This window comes from Coturnix japonica, chromosome 4 (assembly GCF_001577835.2).
Source record: "Coturnix japonica isolate 7356 chromosome 4, Coturnix japonica 2.1, whole genome shotgun sequence".
NCBI lineage: Eukaryota > Metazoa > Chordata > Aves > Galliformes > Phasianidae > Coturnix > Coturnix japonica.
This window is the reverse complement of record NC_029519.1, coordinates 79,027,123-79,047,614: the sequence shown is the minus strand read 5'-3', so window position 1 is coordinate 79,047,614 and position 20,492 is coordinate 79,027,123. Positions and strand designations below refer to the sequence as shown.

Here is a 20,492-nt window from a genome sequence, read left to right as displayed (position 1 = left end):
TGGGAAAAGAAAGTTTTGCAGTGAGACAAGTATTCTCATCTTTCACTGCTTTCAAGGGGAATGGCTGCAGTCTTGAGTTTGAAGAGTCAAAGTTGAAAAAGATCCCTGGGCTGGATTTTTTTTCAAGAATTTATAGCCTTCCATTTATGAAGCACTTTTGAACATTTACTACCAATTGTTGGTAATACAGCACTTTTAGAATGGCTTATTTAAGGAATTTGCTTGTAGGAATGTGGCCAGCTATTAATAAGGAGAAAAGTGAAGATAGGTCTCTCAGTTCCTTCCTGTACTCTTATTTGAATAGCATTTTTTTAAAATTTTATTTATCTATCTATCTATCTATCTATCTATCTATCTATCTATCTATCTATTTATTTTCCCACCAGATTAAAACATTTGCTTGACCCTAGAAACATACCCACGGAGAGGTGATCAAAGAAGAAGTGTAAGAATAACACACTGTTTGCTCATTTGCTTTAATTCCTCACCTGCATGCTGATTTCTAAACAACGTAAAAGCATTTCTTGACAATAAATCTATAATATAAATAAACAACATAAAAGATACAGAGAAAAGATCTGTTCATCACGATGCTGAAGAGTTTCCACTGGGGACTCTTCCATTTCTAAAATTGAAAAGTAAGGAGAGAAACCACTATTGATGTATGTTGCATTAATTGATATAATGTTCTTAGTCATTTTGCAGATATGAATTTTACTAGTCCAAGGAGACACTGGAAGCTCAAATTATTTCTGTAATACTTAAACATAACACTTATTGTATATATATATATATATATATATATATATATATATATATATATAATGCTATTCAAATGAAGATTTCATATTGTCAGAGCTTTAAGTCTCACTATTCTTCTTTATTATCAACAGGTGAAGCAAATACTTCTGAACCCTTCCTTAAATTGCTTGTGTGTGTGAGCTGATTAAATAGTTTTCCATTATGTTTGCATTTCTGACCCTCTTCATGATTTTTCCCATCTGGAATTGCATTGTCCCAGATGATGGTTTATTTTTCAATGTTTATAATATATGATAATAATGCCAAGAAGCCCTGCTGGGGTAAGGTCCCTCTGAGAACATGATTTGTATGCAATGCCATGTTCCCTGCTTTGCTGAGTATTTTCACAAGATGCCAAGATCACTCATTTGGAGACCTCTCTCAATGTGTACCTTAATTGACATTTAATGGATCCTAATAAAAAATCAAAGTCTAGGAAGATTTAGTTTGCAGGGATTTGTTTAGTTTACTCCCTTTGAAGTACCTTGAGATTTTTGCATGCTACCATGCTTCCTTTAAAACTGAGCTTGCACCTTGGTAGCAACAGTCTGTTCTCCGACAATGCAGGAATTCTTCATGTGGAAAAAGTACTGGAGTGTTACTGCATATTTTCCAGTTGTATCTGAATCTCTGTTTCACTGAATATTAGATTGTCTCAAAAATATAGATTTATTGTTTTCTTCACCTCTTTCTGTTTAGAAAATTATTGATTTTTACTACTAGTTAAATGCTCCTTGTTATCCTTATGTTGCTTTTGTGTGATTTTTGTGGGTTTTTTTTTGTTTGTTTTTTTGTTTGTTTTTCCCATAGCCTATTTCCCTTTTGTTTCCCAGAGGAAAATGCTGAAGTAAATGTAAAGCTGAAAAAAATACATATATCAAGCAACACTCCTCACCATTGTCTGAAACTGAAACATAATAATGCAAAGTAGAATGGTGAGAAGAATACATGTAGGAGGAAAGGATGAATGTTTTCAGTGTTGTTCAGTAACACAGAATATTACTCAATAGTAGGGTTGGGAAAGATCTTTTCCTTTCCCATGAGAAAATAAAAAATAAAAAATAAAAATAATAAAAATGTAAAAAAAAAAATAAAAAAGGTTGGAGATAATAATAATAATAATGGTCTAAGTAACTAAGGAAATAAGAAAAAAAATGCATAGTATCTCTCCTGGAATCAGAATAATTTGAATTGTAAGGAACCAGTAAAGGCAGTGTGATCCCACTCCCCTGCAACCAACAGGAACACCTGCAGCTTCATCAGTGCTCAGAGCCCCATCCAACCTGACCTTGAATGTCTCCAGGGATGAGGCATTCACCACCTCTCTGGGCAATCTCCCTTACCATAAAAAGCTTCTTCCTTATATCCAACCTAAATCTCCCATCTTTTAGTTTGATACAATTTCCCCCTTCAATTTCCTATCACAACAGACTGCTATAGTCTATGTCACCCTCTTTCTTATAGCTCCCCTTTAGATACTAAAAGTCAACTATATAAAGGGTGTAGGGGAGTTAAAATAACTGAAATACATTATGTCTTGGAATTTAAGTTTAGAAGTTCATGTCTGCAGAGAGGTCAGATGGAGCCATGATTCATTCCAAATATTTCTTCCGAGGTTACTGCAAGTGGTTTGCTTTTTCAGCCTGAATTCATTATGTCCTTAAACTTGTTCTTATCCATGGCTTTTTTTTTTTTTTTTTTTTTTTTTTTTTTTTTGCTATGCTATTTTGCTATTCAAGAATGATAATTGTCTTGATCTGCATTTGGATCAGTTGATTGAACACTCATTGTTGTTTCCAGTCATAATGGTAGCATTATTCACTACTTTTTTTTCATTGTAGCTCATTATTTGTTTTTCATTCAGAGCCTCTTGTGCTTTATTTAAAACCATTTCACATATTTCTCGTAGCTTCTTTTCTGTTGTCCTGTTAATTGTGATAAAAATGATAATTTATTTAAAATCTCAGCTTTTAAATTTCTTCACATGCGTATCCTGACAGAGACCAAATTAAATGCTGTCCACATTTAGAAAATTATTCCATGCAGTATCTATGTTAAACTGGCATTCTGTATGTGTGTGTATGGGGGGGAAGGAGGGGGGCGGAGTTGGAAGGGGAGAGGGGGAAGAAGGGGAACTGCAAAGAAACCTACATTTATATCAAATGATCTTCTAAGCAAAATTTGCAGTGAGATACTGTTACACTAATCTGTGTGGGAGAGTTCAGAAAATAACCCCCACAAAACCTGTTCCTATTTTTAGTAAAAAGCATTTCTGCCCTCCCTTATGCTGACCTCTGTGGAGAGCAGTGAAATTATTTTGATAGACACTATTTAGAAATATCTCACGTTTTGATAAAAATATTTATAATCTCTGTTGTTCTTTACATATTATACATTTCACTGTATTGTTTAAATAAGAGTTACTAAGTGTTTTAGTGTTTCTTCACCCACATTCATACACACTTTATAGACATATATGTTTTATACCAAAAGAATGAAATTTCATCCCAAGCTAAGATGTCTGATGTAAGACATCTCTAGGCAACTTGCCATTGTGATCTGGTGTATTTTTACTCTTGGAGATGTTAACCACTGCCTGCTCATTCCAATAATTCCTCTCTGAAAAGTAAGCCATGTATGTAAGTGCTTAACCTAAATAGAATTATAGATTTTTTGTGCCCCCCTCACTATAACTACTGGGGATTTATAAACAGGTTTCTATCCAGCCTACCATACCTGAACATAAGTGATAAACAAGGAGCCTCAATATTCTAACCTATCTCTACAGTCATCAAACACACTGTCAGCAAACCAGTCACTTCATAAGTGATCTGAATTATGCTAGATGGCATTTCTCCAACACCCAATATCTACAAATAGCCTGGGATGACTAATGTTTTAACACAGTCCATACACTTAGGGATGGAGGAGAGTTCAGGATCATGTGGTCCTAGAATCATAGAACTGAGTCTAACTCCACTGCAATGAGCAGGGGCACCTACAGCTCCATCAGGTTCTCAGTGCCCCATCCAGCCTGACCAGGAGTGTCTCCAGGGATTGGGCACCCAGCACCTCCCTGGGCAAATCTGCTTCACCACCCTTACTTTAAAAAGAAAGGTATTTTCTTATATCAAATTAAAACTCATGCTGATTTCATATGACACAGTCCTGGAGCATGGAATCAATTTGCAGAGCTGATCAAAGTAATTTATTCTGATTTAGACCAAATCTCAAAGCAAAATAATCACAGTCAGGTGATGCTGTGCTGGATAAACTTGACAATCTTTTGGTCTAGCTGTTATTAACATCAGTAATTTGTCATTAAACAAATTCTAAATGTAAAAATCACTGCTGAGACTACAAGTTACTCTACCTGTTCTTTCATTTAGCGAGACTGCAAAGCAAGAGGGAAGATAAATGATCATCAGCAGCTTATATATCTGAGATACAGGGCCTTGTATAAAAATCATGGTGAATGTACATTTGATTGATTAGAGCATGCTGTTTGTATTGTATTTGGAAATGAAAATGTAGGAAGGAGGGAATTTCAATAGCAATCTGGAAGTGGCTGTCATCAGGATTAATGCTTAATGATCATTCATGTCTGCATTATCTCACACTAAGTTTTCTTTAGTGGAATTTTAATAATGTAGATGTTATTGTGCATTACAGTGATAAGATCCTGCTTATGTTTAGCTGAGCTGGTTAATTTACAGCACCTAATTTAAAAGGCACCTATTGTATAAGGAATCTGTCCTGTTGGATTGATAGCCCAGCTTTTAGGATTTTATTTCCACAGGAATCTGATCTTCATCTTTTCTCCTCATCTATGCCCTTGCTCTCCAGATTCCAATTAATCAAGTGTGAATGAAATTTCCTTCATTTGTAGGCACAAACTTCTTCACCACACAATTTATGAGGTCACCTGTAAAGCAAATGCATTATTTTGGCTAAAAGCTATCTCCACAATACTTTGTAATATATTACATATTCACGCAGGAACAGATATAATCTCTATCAGATGTAATCACGACTTAGAAAAAAGGTTTTTCTGCTGCAAATATTTGAAGTATTGCTGACAAGTTTTACCATCTGCTGTGGTCTTTATGTATAGAACTCATATATTCTTTTAATACTTCACACACATCTCACCAATGAAAATGAACCACTGGGGCTGATTGTTGCAGCTATTTAACAATTCTTATCTGATCAGTGTGAGAATTTAATCTGCAAACAGGCTTACTACTTTCCAGACTTTAATGCATCTTCAAACAATTTCAATCAGCTTTTATATAATTTCATAATTACATTTAATTTTTCTGAGGTGCTGACCACTATCTCTTTTGTCAAGCTCTGGTAACTTCTTTAAAGGTTTTGTGCTACTCTGACCTTCCTGTAGTTTTTAGCACTCCTGTATGTAGGGAAATTTCAAATAATCTATTAGAAAATGTGACTGACAACTTAAAACCAACTTTTCAAGCTTCTGTTCCTTCAGCCAACTATCACCTCTTCATCAGCCAAAGCAAGAGGTGTAAAAAACATCTAGCAGTAAGGGAGTTCATATGCTCAAAGCTTTTTTCATACTCACTTTCTACAGATATTCAGACAATAAAGTTTTATTGGCACAAATGTTTGCTGCAAATGAAACTTAAAGTCTCATTCAAGCATCTGCAGAAGGTGAGATTTAAATCAGCACAGGAAGGCATCTGGTGGGATGACTTTCTGTGTTCATCCATTCAAAGTACAGGAAGAGAGGAAACATGGCATATTTTCTAATTTATAGTGATAAGCAACACATGTCGAATCTCAAATACTCACTTTTGGTCCCCAGGGTAAAATACTGGGAGAAGACAATGGTGAAATAAATTCATACAGCATCCAATCTAATACTCATTAAAGTAAATGAAAAGACAGTCTGAAATTAGACAGGGTCCGTAGTCCCAGTGTAGTCCCTACTCAAGCATATGAGAAATCTCATTGTCTTTAAGGAGGCTAAGCATGTGTTCAAAGTTATGCACATCTTTAAATGCCAAGTTGCTTTGGAGCCATAATAAATTCAGTTAAGGAGATTGTAACTTGTCCTCTGGGCTGAAGGGAAGCTAAATTTGCTTAATACATTTTAGATGTTTTACAAAACATACACTTCAGCTTAACAGCTTTTCAAATAAAGTTTTCTGTAAAGTTTGCACTGGCAGAATGTTAAGCGGCTCATCCTTTGAAGTGGAAGAGTACTGGATGTCATCAGATAGTTTATCAAAGTTCTTTGGTGTTGCTTCTGGTTTCTTTCTTTGTTGTTTTTCAGCATTTTTATTGTTGTTTTCTTTTTGTTTGCTTCTTTGTTAGTTTTGAAAATGACTGTTCTTTATTATTCAAACATGCTTTTGTGAAAAGATGAAAATGATATACCTTTTTCTCCTTCTCCTTACAGACTAAAGCACTTCTTGTACAAAAAATCTATCTGAACAAATAGACCAGCCTTGTATTATGCAACTCCAAGCACTTCTTTGAAGATAAAGACCTTTAAGGTCCTGTCCAACCCAAACCATTCTAAGATTCCTTGATTCTCTATATGTGAAAAACAATAGATTCAAAACCAATGGGAAATGGATCTTTCTAGGCATGATCAGATAGTGACTATAACATAAGGAATGCAGAGGAACAATGAACTATCTTAATATTGCAGTTTTAAGATTTAGTCTGACTAATATTTATTACACTAATATTTATTTACATGAAAGATACCAATTACTAGGTAATTCATCAAATAATCACTTTTATTCTAGAGAATGTGGAATGTGCATTGTTTTAATATTTCATTTCATGTTGTTATTGAATTTGTCACGGAATGAAAGAAATTCACTTCCAAATTACATATTAAAACAGAATTTATTGATACTTCTTTACGTTCAATATTATTTCCCCTTTTGCATGTTAAAAAAATAAAAATAATAATCTTTAAAAAAAAAATTAAAATGAAATTTTGAATCTCAGCTCTGCTTTAACATATTTTCCACATAACTTTACTATCTGGGTGTGCACATCCAAGGATTATATAACAAATTTCATACCTGCATAGAGTGCTGGAATCAATGGCTTTACACTGTTGTAAATATCCAGAGATGAGCCTCTGGGCTCTGATCCTGCTTGTTTTCTTCTCTTGGGAAATAAGAAAGGAAGACACAGACAAGTAAAACATCAAGAAGAAGATCAAATGTGAGACAACATAAATGGCCTGAAATTGATTCTTTTTACTTTGGTGACATTTCATTAACTTCAGTGAAGTTTTGGAGGTTTTCTTTTTTATAGAAAGGCAAGTGGGAAGAGAATAGAGAGTAAGGAAAGAAAGACTTTTATTGCAGACTACAATATCTTGATTTGCTGAACTGTGATTTTATATAGGCAAGAGCAGTACTCTTCTTGCAGCTCTCCAAAATAACCTTGTCCCTGTTTTCTGTTCACGTGTGACACTGCCGGTCATTTGTACCAAGAATTCCTGAGGAAGATCTTAGCTGTGCAGTAGTCCAGAAAAAAAGACTTGTGAACCAAACTGTTAATCACAACTCCGGCTATTTCTAAATTAAATCTCTCTTCTGTTTTCTTTCTAGTCACAGTAACACGCTGTCGCTACTCAGAAATTCTCCAGGAAGTTTGTTCACCCAAAGAACTCAAATATATTGTGTTTTCAATCTACAAACATCCATTTAAGTTACTTCAGCCAGAACAAAATGAAGAGGTGCACAGCCACAGAGAGATGGAGCTTCTTTATTAAGAAACATACATCAGTCTCAATTTGGTCCCTGTTTCAAATAATCTTTAGTATAGGAAAAACATGAAAATTGGGGTAGGAATCAGCTTGCAGATTCAGATAGTTCTAAATGAGAGAGCTGGCTTAAGTCACTCGCTGAAAGCCATCCTTCTGAAGTCAATTGAGAATACGTAGTAGATCTGAGGTATATCCAGAAGTTTGGAAGTTGTGGCACATGGTCTGTGAAGTACTGATCCACTGAACTGGCGGTTACAATCTGCCTGGGATGTCCTAGGCTGTCTCAAATGAACTTAGATGCTTTTTGGAAAATGAATAGTAACCTAAGATCCCACGGTAGCTGTTGGAGATCATACTGATAAAAAACTGTTCAGCAGACACCCTCACCAAATAGCTCTTATGGCTGTGTTAAGTTCACAGCTAGGGCAGATCTAATCAGAACAGTAATCACTTGCATGTGCAGAGGTAAATTAATGTCTCCCCGTGTGAGTATAGGTCATCCTTTTACTGGACAAACTAGTGTCTTGGCAGCCCAGAGAACAAAATCCACTGTAGCACATTTAGAATTGTTCTGTGATTGTAAAACGGCTGATAACAAACATGAATAAATCACCCTGTCTTGAAAACAAACCAATAAAATACCCAGTAACCCAGGCTTTGTAATGTGTACTGCATTTAAAAGTCTGATATCAATACTTATGTGCAGCTAGTGCTGCTGTTCTTTAAACTCTGTCAATTTAATTTTCTCTTGAAAATAAATTAAAAGAACTCCTTCATGGCACCTATTCACTTGGAATTGGTCTGAAAACAAATTTTATGGCGAACCTAAATCCATGAAAATATGTAGTCCTTTTAGAAACATTGATGTAGCTGCTGGTGCAAACAGCAGTGCCCCTAAGGTAAGCCTGTATTATTTTGTGATTGATGCATGCAGTGAAGTGGTTGAGCACAAAGCTGACTGATGCTCTCTGTGACTTGCATATTTGTAGGACATTTGTGCATTCTGATGTCTGGAGGTGTAAACAACAAAACTCTGGAACAAAAATCCATCTGTATCAGGCCTGAAATTTGGATTGCAATAATGCAATGGTAGAAAAATATTCCATGCAACTAAATTTAATTCAGAAGAAGCTGGTGTCATGATTCCACCTGCTGTCTCTTGCTGATGATGCAGTTTTCTGTCCTGAGTTTCTAAGGTTGCAATTGTAAAGCAAATGGACTTATCTGTAACTATGAATCTCAAGGGTAACTTCAAGCTTTATGCATCCAAGGATCTTGATTTGCTTTGTTAGAAGAATGGTGTGTGGAAAGGACCAAATTCTTCTGCCTTTATAAACAAGAAAATTTTAAGTTAACAATGGTTGTGGTATCATCTAGAGACCTACATAAATGCTTAGCTCCCTGTGCTACTCTTCTGTCAGCATAAAGAGGAACTCCTGAAGCTCTTCCTGTTTAAATTAACTCCCAAAGACTAAGATGAAAGTGAGACAGAGATGTTCACATCAAAACATCTAATTTACATGTAGGTTGCTCTGAAAGTAATGCCTCCTGCTTATTTTATTTTTTAATGGAAAATACAGAAGATACGACGAGTACAATAGCATTATTTGATGGAGCAAATTCGCAGCCACAACACACTGTTTTTCAGCATAGTCACCACTATTAACTATGCATTTATGCCAGGTATGAAGAAGTGCATACATGCCGTGCTCATCAAAATCTGCAATAACAGAGGTGAACGCTGTTGCTGTTGCTGAAAAGCACCACCCACTATCTCACTGTGCCAACATCCATTGTTTGGTCTCCAGAGACGTTTGTCAACTGTTGATGAATGACATCAGGTACCATTTTTTAACTCATGGAGGATTTTAGTAACACACTTTTACTTCATATGCACTTCCATGTCAGACATCGTTCTGTCAGTCTGCCCCTCTGCTGCCATCTGTCACACAACAACAACATGTAATAGAACATTGTAATGGCAGGTTCAACATCTACTGCCTCTGATTTCATGGGCCAACAGAATAAAATAGGAGGCATTACTTTTAGAGCAGCCCTTGTAAAGTGCTGGGGATAGAACTGAAAGTCCTCCTGAAAGAATTTAGAGATTACCTGAGAAAATGTGTTACACCAATTGCAGGTAGAATTTCATTTTACTTCTTTGTATGTGACAGCACAGCACAATAAAGCACTAGAGATCATGGATCAGTGAAAAATAGTCATGCAGAATGTAAGACTACATACTGGAAATATATGATTTCCAGTATGGAAATATATATAAATATATATTTATATATATATATAGAAAATATATATATAAATATAAGGATTTATAAGTTACAGCAGTCAAGAAAATGAAGCTTTTTGTGCAATGGCGTGACTGTAATGTAAATGTAAAGAAGGAAGTAGTTAGTTGAAGATGGAAGTTAATAACAGCTTTGCATGTGGCATCTGTGAGCCCAGTAATGGAATACTGTGTGTTCAGTGATTTCAGTAGGATATTAAAAATCAGAAAAATGCATAGACAAGAGCCACAAATAAAGACATTCAAAGACTAGATAAATGCCATAGAATGATAAATGTATTAAGCTTAATCTGTTTCTTTTTTTGCAAGGAGACTGAGACATGACTTCATTGAAGCACATATATAGTCTTGCTGAAGGAAATGCCCTGTATTAAAGGACCTTTAATCAGGGATAATGGCTGGAATTTAGAAATAGATGAAAATGAGTAACTAATCTTTTACTTGGAAAATAATGGCCACATACAACGAAAGCAGTGATAGCTTCTCCTAATATCCTCAGAATTAGAAAAGTTTTTGGATTAAAAGTGACTGCTGTCAGTCAAAGGATAATTCAGTGACATTAAGTGGTCTGTGGAATATAGGAATCTGATAGGGTGATCTAATACCTCAAAAGTTGTAAAGTTACAGAAAATGTTTAGTTAGACTCTTTTGGATATTACAAAGTAGAAAAAAAACATGAAGTCTGATAAATGTAGCATTTTTTACTGAGAAATATGTAAGATGCCAGGTTGAACAGCAGAAAATACTGGTAGTAAAATCTTGTAGTAAGTAGTCAACGGATATGTTGGGTGATGCAACCTGATCTGGTAGGAGGACTCCCAGCCCAGGGCAGGGCAATGGGGTCTTTGGTCTTTAAGATCCCAAAGTCAAAATAAAGATATATAGAAAGTACTGTTGACTACTCATAAACATCTTCTGGCTAAGATGACTGACCTTATCTATTTATTTCTTCTCTTGCTTTTCACGTATCAATTCTATCAGCTTTAATTTTTCTTTCAAGAACTAAGGCGTGCACAAGAAACCAGAATAGATCATCCAGTGAGACAGAGATGATATTTATATAGCTTTGCATCATGCGTCTGTAATAAAACCAGAAAGTTTTTATATACAAGTTTATCAGTCTGTTAGTACATGCCATGATTTAACCTGGAAGGACCGCACAGTCATTTATTCACTCTTTCCTGTCCACAGTGAGATGGTGGAGAGAATCATGGAAAAGAAAGGTTGAGATAAGGACAATTTAATAGTTCTCTAATTCTAAATCAGCCAAAAACAAGATGGTATATATCAGAAAAAAAGAATAATTTCTAAAGTCACTAAGATAAAAAATAAAATACATGAAAAATATTTTGAATATTACTCATGAAACATTTAATAGGGAATTGCAAAATACATTAGGAAACTGAAACCTTGAGTTCCATTAGATCACTTGTTTACAATGCTCCCAACTCAACTTATGGATAAAATAGATACTGGATAAGTTCAATTAGGCTCCAATGTTTTTATAAGTTTATATCTGTAAACACTGAAATCTTCTCAGACTCATTTATAACATTAATCATAATTAGGGATAGGCAAGCATGAAATTTTACAGCCTACTCATTCTGTCTCAGTGTATTCAGATTTGCATCCAGATAAATTTTTGGTTAATTTATCTTGATTTCTATAGCTTCTAATTACTTGTTTGTGAATTCCAAAAGATAACATAGTGAGAGATATTAAGGCAGTCAAAGACAAATACTATCTACGCAAATATTTGGGAAGAGCTCCATAATATTTTATGCTTTCAATTAGCTTTTGAGGTCATTTTCTGTATCAGTAGGAGTCTTGGTTGAGAAATCATCCACTACAGTTATGCCTTCTTGCTTTCACTTGTACACCCTAAATGAGAGTGTTCTCTTTATAAGAATTTATCCAGTGATTCTTGTATTATTTCCTGTAAAAGCTATTATTCAACTAATTAATATCACTTAAAAATTCTTCTGATCTGAAGGGACTGGTTATGATTTTTTATAAACTCCTGAAATGGTTAATTAACCTTCTTAAAACGTGCAACTAATTTTTTAAGGAAACATATCTGTCTTTGGGCCACAGAACTATTTGTCTTTTTTTGTTTTTTCGATTGCTTGTTCAGTGGTTTCTATTGTTAATGTAGACATTTAACTTTCATCCTGTTGGTTTATGTCCATAAAACATACTGAGGTCATTCAGTGTAACCCTGTAAGGTATTTCTGTGTATATCATAACCCCGAATATGACGGGTATGGGTTGGTTATATTTAGGCCAACTTTCTTTGCATAGAGGCTTCTACAGTACTGATGTTCATTATGGTAACTGGCATAATAATGAACTCTTATAAAGAAAAATTTCCTGTAAAATCTCTGACTTCATAAACTTTCCTACAAAGTTGATGGAATTTCTCATGAATCATAAAGAGAAAAATAGAAAAGAGCTCAACTACTCAGATTTAGCCATTCCTTTCTTTTACATTTGAGAGTACAGTTGTACAAAGTAGATATTGCCTTAACTACAGCACTATATTTCTATATTTCAGTGCTCCCAATTTTTATATATATATATATATATATATATATATATATATATATATATATATTCCCAATTTTTATATATATCCCTCACCTTTAAATCTCAAAACCACCTCTGAGCTCAAAATCTACCTTTGGTCAATAAACTATCTGTGTTATTACATTTTGAGTACATTTTGGGTACAGACAGCTAACGTTTTACTTTCTCAACATAACAACATAACATAATATTTGGAAAACAAGTTCTTAGTTATTAATCAAGCTGTTCAAAGTTAGAGGAACCTGAAGATTTATCTGAATTACACATTCTAGTTTCAATGAAATATTTGGTTTCATGTGTGATGGGAGAAGAACATTTCCTTCTGTCCTTCCTGAAGTCAATGTGATAGGTTTGGCATTTATTCCAGGGTAGGTGAATGAACATGAATAATTATGATTTTGAACCTGCAAATGTTACATATGTCTGTCAGTATCTAAAAATGCATTCTTAATTTCCAATTTTCTCTTCTTATTGGGAAATGTACTCTGCAGTCTAAGATGCCTTAGTTCTAGCTTTTAATAATGCTTCTACTTGCAGAATGGAATGCAGTTATCATGAGTCACTGCATGTATTTCAGGCTGACAAAGGTACAAGAGACCATAATTCTCCTCTGTAGACCTTTTCTGTCAATTTCTTCTTTCTGATTATTTTGACTCAAACAATATTTAATAATGAATGTAATATCTGTTTACAACAGATATGTATTTTCTTCAGTTCCTTACTGCAAGATATTTTTAATTCTAGGATTAAAAATAATGTTGGTGATTGTGTAAATATAGAATTAATTTGCATTTTAAATGGTTTCTTTTTCCTGCAAAAACAGAAAGGAATAAAACAGACAAATAAATTTGAGCAGTACCTAATAATTACATTAACAAATATTTACAAACTAAAGCATTATGTCATACCTCACTGAAAGATTATTGTTCTTTTCATAATTCAAATAAAACTAAAGAAGCCATTTGCTTTAAACTTTGTAAAATAAGTAATGCTTATATGAATTTTGGTTCTGGGCTTTTGTTGCACAATTTAATGCATGTATTTACTGTAACATTATGGAATCACTTTTATTTAGAGTAGACAAGACTATTAAGGAATTTGGGCTTTGTTAATTTTCTGTTTATAATAATTAGAAATTATCTGAAGGAAGAAATGAGGACAAGGAGAAAAACATACTTTAATCTCAGTTTAAACTGTTAGTCAGTTCCTTTGCTCACAGCAAATATGTTGGAGCTAGGGAGAAGATTTTGGTGTTATATGTATTTCTTCAGCTGTTTTATGATTTGGTCAATAGAGTAATCAGTTGCACAGAGCTGTAGTCCAGGTCTAAGGAAAGGAATGCTTTTTAGGTCTTGTGTACAAAATTGTGTTCTCAATCAATGACTGAAATGTATGCTCAGATTAACAAAGTTAACCCTAAATTAGTTTAAATTACATTTAAAGAGACAACTGTGCCCGAAAGATAGAGGAAGCTATCTCACCCTGTAGATGATAGCAGCTTAATTTGAAATGCAAAATCAAAATCAATCCCAAGATACTTGTGAAAATCTATTTACTATTAGAAACAATTTCGTATTATTCTATAAATTTCAAAATTATGTTTATTAAGGGATGAATTTGTTGGTTTTTAATGCCTGAAGTCAAGTGTGGGACAACCAGGGGAGGTTCAGCTTTGGTATAAGGAAAAACAGTGGCAATGCATTGGCACAGGCTGCCCATGAAAATAGTGGAGTTACTGTCCATGGAGGTGTTCCAAAACCATAGGGATGTGACACTGAGGGACATTGTCAGTGGGCGTGGTGGGGGTGGGTACGCATTGAGCTTTTTCAACCTTCATGATTCTATTATTCTATTTATTTCCCAATACAGTATTTCAGTCAGTGAAATTTGAAAATAGAAACATATTCTAAAAAGATTAGGTGTTCTTTTTCAGGAAATTTTGTAGAATGTATTTATTTGTAGATTTTAGCAATAAATTTTCATGTTGTCATGTAATACAATAACAGGAACAATTTTGTAAATTTAGTAAAAAAATTACCTAGAGTTTCAAACTGTAAAAATACAGGTATCTTCATTACTTTACTTCACTTTTGTTTTTTACAGACAGGGGGTTATTTTAGTGGTAGGATTTTGTTGCTGTTTTCTTGATTAAGGCATTTTTGTGTTACTGTGGTGAAATAAAAGCTGAGGCACATCATTATCATCCTTTGAAATATTTTACACAAACCAAAATAATGTCAGGGTTGTGTTTTTCTGACATTTATCATAAGCACACTGAGAAGTTCTTCAGAGATCCTTCTAAGGTTATATGTTGTTGTTATTATTGATACCATTAGAATTATTTATTATCATTGCCTTTTCTTATTTCTGTGTCCCCGCACAAAGGATTAGCATTCCCAAGGATTTAAAAATCTTTACAGTAAGAAGAAAATAACCATCACCACTTACCTAAAACCTGAAAGTGATGTTAGAAAAAATATGTAGATCCTTTCAGATTGATGTTTGATAGATCAAAATCAACAAGAGAAACACTGAATGCAAGTACAAAACTGGCTGCATACTTTGCTCTTACTAGGACCTCACTAGTTCAGATCTAATGCCCAGTGGTGGAGTAAAGCTTACATTTCTGTAGTCTTTGCATCCTCTTCACAGCCACCTAACTTCTTCAGAACTGTCGATCTAGTAGTTTTGACCAAAATTTATCTCACTTAGAAGAAACACATATACTCACATTTAATTCATTATCCTACATTTCAGCTTTGAGCTTTTAGATGGCTTCATTGTAGTTAGATTACTTATTTTCCTTTCTAATATCTTGCTTTCCTAGCTATTCACCCACTGCCAGTTTCATCTCTTTATAGTGCCATAGGTGAGCTGTTTTCCTCCACAGCGTTCTTAAGAAAATTATTTTGCAAAAAGCTCCTTGCAAGGCAGAATTATACAGACAACAAAGAAGTCAGAAGCACTTACAGGAAGAAGATATTACACTAGATATCTTTATTCTGACACTTAAATGGAGTGTGACATTCTTAAAATGTTAGTAGAGCATGGGACGTCAAGAAAATAGTAAAATATTTGTGCTCTATTAACACAAGAAAGAGGTGTAGATGCATAAAGGAAGATTCAAAGACAAACAGGGTGGCTTAGGAAAAAAATCTAGTAAGGCAGTGATCCTATCATGTCAAAAAATAGCATTGTACTTTATGAAAGATGAAAGCTTCTGTCTATTGTATGAAAGAGATAAAATAGAAAAGCAGTAAGTACTGCGTAATCTGAACTCTTTGTTCAAGCCACACTCTGTTTATTCTTATGGCAACAGTCCAAGGACAAAAACCAGTATATATTTAAAGACTTCTTTCATAATTACTGAAAAAAAAAAATAAATAAATCTATACTGAGTGGGTGTAGTAAATAAAACATTTTTATTCAAATAAATAGAATATGTTAAATAAGGTCACATCCTATTGCAAAGAATAAAGACATCAGTCTAATCCTGCTCAACCCTGAGATCAGCAGACTCAGTTTTATCCCACTCCAAGAAAACTTAACTGAAATATTTAAAGAGAAAACAGTTCAAGATTGTGATACTCTGAACTGCTTCTTCTGGTTCAATAACATTTCAGCATGACAGCTAAGAAACAAAGCAAAGTATAACAAAACATCCTTCCCAAATCAAGTGGTTCTACATCTGATTCAAATATGTGTTTGGTTTTTTTTTTCATATTTAGAGAATACTGAAAATTTCTCTGTAATGCATGAAAATCTTACCAGATACATAACAAAAGGCAATAACAGAATGTATTGTCTGTTGTGATACTCAAACAGGACACAGCAGTTTTTAATGTTATCTTACCCTGCAAATGACCTTGTCCACAGAAAAGTCTATTACAGGTAGGTTTAAATGTTCCTTTTCTTTTGTGTTTTCTAGCATCTCAGTGCATAAGTACAGAAAACATGAGAAATAATAAATCTTGAAATAAATATTTTATTTGTTTCATATTAATTTCCTTCTGTGCATAACTCACAGACTGCAAATGAGAATGCTGCATACTGAGATTATTCAGATGTGTCACAGGAAGATGAACAGAGGGTCTTCTGAGCAAGACATTTTCACCAATCAACTCTTCTTTGAGAAAAAAAAAAATCCAATTTTGCAAAGTGCTTCTACTGCAATATTTACACCCCTTAACAGTAATTACTGCAGATGACATTTATTGTATTTACTAATGTCTGTACTTCCTAAACTTGTCCTAAAAGCTGGTTACTCTTCTGGATACAAAAAAAAAAAATAGCTGTTCTTAACTTGTGTATCATTATCATCAACATGAATTCTGAGTTGCTATTTACATTGTCACTTCTTGGTATACCTACACAGAACTGCCTCCTTTAGCCCTGCTTCCATTGCTCTATGAACTATGGAGAATAATGGTGACACAAAATGCAGATAAGCAGAAAAATAATAAGCAGAATATACAGGGAAAAAAATGAATGCAGGTGATAAGTTACAGGATATTGTATTGACAGACTTGTAGCAGGCACTCCACACCTGTCTATTTTCTTTTTCCTTCCCAGCAGGTTTGATTCCTGCAACATGCTCCTATCAATTTGTAAGTGTACTAATGTGTTTCCATTAGAAAAAAGACTGAATCCAAAGTGTCAAGTGAGAAAAAAATTCACAGTGTGCATAAATCTAATGTTCCAGTGGTTAATTATGTTTGCCATTAAACGTGTTTCCCTTATTTCTCTTCTGAACATGTCTACCTTCAGCTTCCAGCCATAACACCTCATTACGGTTTTGTCTGCTAGATCAAAGTGGTCTCTTCTCTCAGGAATCTTCTTTTCGTGTTAATAATACCAATCATCCATAATTCTATAAGTTGAATTCGGGTGTTATTGAAGTTGACTTGACTTTTGCAAAACTTTTTTGACTCTCAAACTAAATTAACATAAAATTGAAATACCTGATGTATTTCGTATTACTTTATTTTATTCTTTTCTTTGGTAATCTGAAGGACTACTGAAAAGTTTATGGGGGTGTGAGTGCCCTCATCAGGACAGTTACTATTCTAATATGTTTTTCAAAATCTGGGAGACCCTGGAGGTTGTTTTTGTTGTTGTTGCTTCCATTGCCAATGATCTTGTCATGGAATAATGTATAAATTATCCTTTTTCAGCCTGAAGTGGTATTACACTCTGAGTAAGGGACACACTTTGGAAAATAAATAAACAAATATATAAATAAAAGGCAAAAAAAGCTGATTCCCAAGACTCTGTATTTAACAGGATATGGAATATATCTTAAACTTAAATCACATTATATCTAAGTAGTGACATTTAGACAGTCGGGATAATTTTAATTTTAAGGTACTGCTTTAAAGCAGCCTCACACTGACCTACTTTTTTATGATTCCATTTCTTTAACACAAACTTGATAACACATTCTTGCCCTTGCAGAATTGCTGTACTGACAGAGGAAATTTAACTCCATGCGTGATTAATGACTAAGGTAGGGCTCTATCAAACATGCAACATGCACGGGGGTGCTTGATGCATATCACAGCCCCAGACTGATTGTTCTTTGGAGGAATGGAAAGCAGACGGTGACAAAATTATGATTGGGTGCATCCTGCAGCATCAATAAAATGGCACATGACAACAAATGGGACTCTTGACCTCATCTCTTACAGTGGTCCATATCATTTGTATAAACAAGTTATTTAGGTGTTTGGACAGTTTTCTTTCCTGCACTTTGTAGTTGATTAATACGGCCTTTTACACAACAGCCATCAGAGAACAATTGAAAAGGGAGAGAAACAAAGCATAGCCTTGGAGATGAAGCAATTCACTTTGATTCTACACAGAGGGTTTTTTTAACAGATCTTCAGTTCCAAATTGGGCAAATGACATATTTATTAATGGTTCGTATGAACAATGTCTTGCACGTGAGTTTGCCTTTATGTACTGTGTACTATTTAGAAATACCCACAAATGCTATCTCCATTTTTTTAATGCAGACTTGTTATGGTATCAACATGCTAATATTCAAGAAGACATGTTAATTGTCTAAATACAGATAAGTGTTCACTTAGTAGGCATACAATACATAGCTTATATTATTCAGTTCTTTTTCTATTTCCTGCATCTCATTTTGGGATTTGAAAACAAAGGAGAGAACAATTTAGTTTACGTAGCTTCTTTGAAACATAAAGCTATGAATATTCACTGAAAAACAAATAAATAAAAAAAAAAGATAATTAGGATTTGCTATAAATGCAGTATTTTACTGAAGTGTTGATTTAAATAAATGTGGGGTGTTTTTTTTGTTTGTTTGTTTGTTTTTGTTTTGTTTTTGTTTTTTAGTAGGATTTTTTCTCTATTTCGTTAAATTACTACAAATGAGTTTTCCAAGGTCATTCCAGGTATCCCAGTATTTCAATTTATCACTGGTTTCTGAACTTAGAAGGGGGCATCATATGGCTGCCTGATTTCTAAACCATTTTTGTTATGCAAGGAGCTAATATTTTAAAATCAATTTAATATTTCTGGAATTTTGGGTCTTGTACTGTAAATCGAGCCCGACTGTGTGATGTAATAAGACCATTAGAATCTCTCCTTTTTTTTTTTTTTTTCCATTTTCTCTTATGTTTCTTTAATTTCCACACGATAAGTCTAGTTAACTTTCTTTGTCTTTCTCATTGCTTCTTGTCACCTTTGACAGTTGCTGAACAAAACAATAAAGTGTAAACTTCAGTTCTAGCTACAGAGAGATATATCTGAGAAATGTCAGGAATGTCAGGCCACAGTGATGAGGTGCCTGGAACATTTCCCATATGAGGAGAGGCTGAGAGCCCTGAGGCTCTTACATCTGGAGGAGAGACAGCTGAGAGGGATAAATATCAAAAGGGAAGGATCAAGTGGACACAGTCAGGCTCATTTTGGTGGTACCCAGAATCAGGACAAGGGCTAACGGGCACAAATTGCAGCACAGGAGGTTCCATACAAACATGGGGAATAACCTCTTTACTGTGAGGGTGACGGAGCACTGGAACAGACTGCTCAGTGAGGTGGTGGAGTCTCCTCCTCCAGAGACATTCAAAGCTTTCCTGTGCAACCTGCTGTAGGAAACCTTCTTTGGGAGCCAGTTGGACTAAAAGATCTTCGGAGATCCGTTCCAACTCCGAGGGTTCTGATTCTGTTATCATTTGTTCGGTACAGTTCTTTGCTTTTTCTGACAGTAAGAATTCCTCACTTCTTTCAGCTAAATCATTATAGAATCAAAACAGTAGGATTGTTTATCTGACAAATATTAATTTGCACAGTCAACATTATTTGCACTGTTGGAGTCCCAGGTCAGTTCTGTGGTTCCTGTCTTATGCAGCCATAAAAACAGGAGGGTCAGTGTTTTCTTTGAATTGACATTGTTCTTCTCTGTAATTTTCTTCTGACCATGGAACTGCTTCATATCTGATACTGGTGATGCAGATAGAGAGGAGCTCAGAACAAAATCTAGATGAAAGCACAGCTTGACTTTACTAGGACCGGAACTGAAACCAGAAATCTGTATTTACTTTATGCCATAATCTCAGTTGTATTTAGTAGGTATTACAGTCTGAGTGAATGTGTGAATGCACTTGCTATAGGCAGCAGCACAGATGAGTATAACAGTACCCAGACATTTCAACTAATATATCAAATAATATTTCTGATACAATATTTCTCTAATTTTTGTTGACAAATACTGTCTTCTTTGTGGTGAGTATCATAATGTCTACCTCACAAAATCAGTAGTTTTCTAAGCAGGTATCTAGGAAATATAATTTCACCATATGGATTTAGTTGAATGGCTAACTCCTTGACACTACAGATAAATGAGAGACAGCTATCAATCCTACCCTTCAAGAAACTGAATGTTAATTATAGTGTTCCTGTTTTTACCACAGACAGAGAGCAGTAAGTTTATAGTACAGTCATAAAGATTTGTTGGTGACATTGTGTGTTTTGGTACAGCAAAACTTTCTGCTGTACTGGTACCATTTG

At 34.4% G+C, this 20,492-nt stretch overlaps 1 long non-coding RNA gene across 2 annotated transcripts in view; it reads right to left on the bottom strand.

The window, feature by feature from the left end:
- Positions 1 to 4,574: 4,574 nt before the first annotated feature.
- The window catches only part of LOC107313858, a 45,803-nt gene continuing 29,885 nt past the window's right edge, over positions 4,575 to 20,492 (bottom strand). For both annotated transcript variants that reach the window (XR_001555229.2, XR_001555228.2), the window contains 2 exons: positions 6,870 to 6,957; positions 4,575 to 4,726 (listed from right to left, as the gene is read on the bottom strand). This is a non-coding gene — a long non-coding RNA (uncharacterized LOC107313858). The remainder of the gene's footprint in view (positions 4,727 to 6,869; positions 6,958 to 20,492) is intronic.